At 55.9% G+C, this 1,143-nt stretch overlaps 1 pseudogene; it reads right to left on the bottom strand.

Moving 5' to 3' along the window:
* Positions 1–730: 730 nt before the first annotated feature.
* On the bottom strand, positions 731–909 carry LOC119447023 (U2 spliceosomal RNA; annotated as a pseudogene).
* Positions 910–1,143: the final 234 nt, after the last annotated feature.

The raw sequence follows: 1,143 nt of genomic DNA, 5'->3' as shown, positions 1-1,143 counted from the left end.
AGCGCAGGTTCGCGCGGTCTATCGCTTCAACGGAAACTGAGTGGCGAATGCACAGCGCATACAAAGGTCAGAGCTGTGTGGAGATAAGAGACGGTGCGGGCGACCGGCACCGCCGGGCAAAGGAGAAGTTGTTGGCAGAGGAGAAGCTGCCCCCCCCCCCCCCCCCCCCTCTTCCCGTTTCTTGCTTTCGCGTGGGAGATTGAGTGGCAAGATACGCCTTTGGTGACGGAGCACAGCGCCGCCCCGCCTCCCTCCCTCCCATACCCCCACACCCTTTCGGGCGACGGTCGCGTTTGCTTTCCACCGTGCGTTCGCTCTCCGTAATAGCGCGCGTACCCGCGCTCTTTCGCTCGTGCATACGGCGCGCGGCAATGATTTTATCGCCCTTGGAATCTATACGGAACCTCACGGCGACGGCGACGTTGACGGCGACGCCGATGGCAGAAATCCGGTTGAAGTGTCCATATAATTGCTATCGCAATAATATGCCAATCTGTCTTCATTGCGATAGCAATTATATGGACACTCCTGGCGCATTTCGACCGTCGTCGCCGCCGTGATGTTCCCTATGATGTCTAGGGGTGATAACATCGTCGCTGCGCGCCGTATGCTGTACGTGCGAGTGAAACCGTGCGAGGGTGAGCCGACGATGGTTAGAAGGATCAGGTACTTTTTTTCACAGCGAAACTGTATACGGCTAGTTTTCAGCGGATCGATGTCCTTAGACCAAAACCAGTGGGCCGGTCCCGAAGATTGTGCAATACCAGACCAACCCGCGGAGAAGGTGAAACAGGCTTCAAGCACTCCGCCAACTTGCAGAAATAAGTTTCATATCTTGGGTTCGAATAAACCCGTATCAGATACTAAGCTGATAAGAACAGATACTGCACTTTGACCCACGTCGGCCATGTCTACGTTCACACCATAGACGTGTATGGTGCGGCGGCGAAGGAGACCACCGACGATGACCAGGCTGCGGACGCAAAGCGTGAGCGTGCTGCCCCCCAGGATCGCGTGGGGGAAAGAAATGCGAACCGTCCATGTGGCCCCGATCCGTAGCAACGGTCAATCACCACATACACAGCTTCGCTGGTCATTTACCTTCACGGAGTGGAACGGCACTGCATTTTAATGTGATAGGGT

This window comes from Dermacentor silvarum, chromosome 3 (genome assembly GCF_013339745.2).
Source record: "Dermacentor silvarum isolate Dsil-2018 chromosome 3, BIME_Dsil_1.4, whole genome shotgun sequence".
Taxonomy (NCBI): Eukaryota; Metazoa; Arthropoda; class Arachnida; order Ixodida; family Ixodidae; genus Dermacentor; species Dermacentor silvarum.
This window is presented reverse-complemented; position numbering and strand designations above follow the sequence as displayed.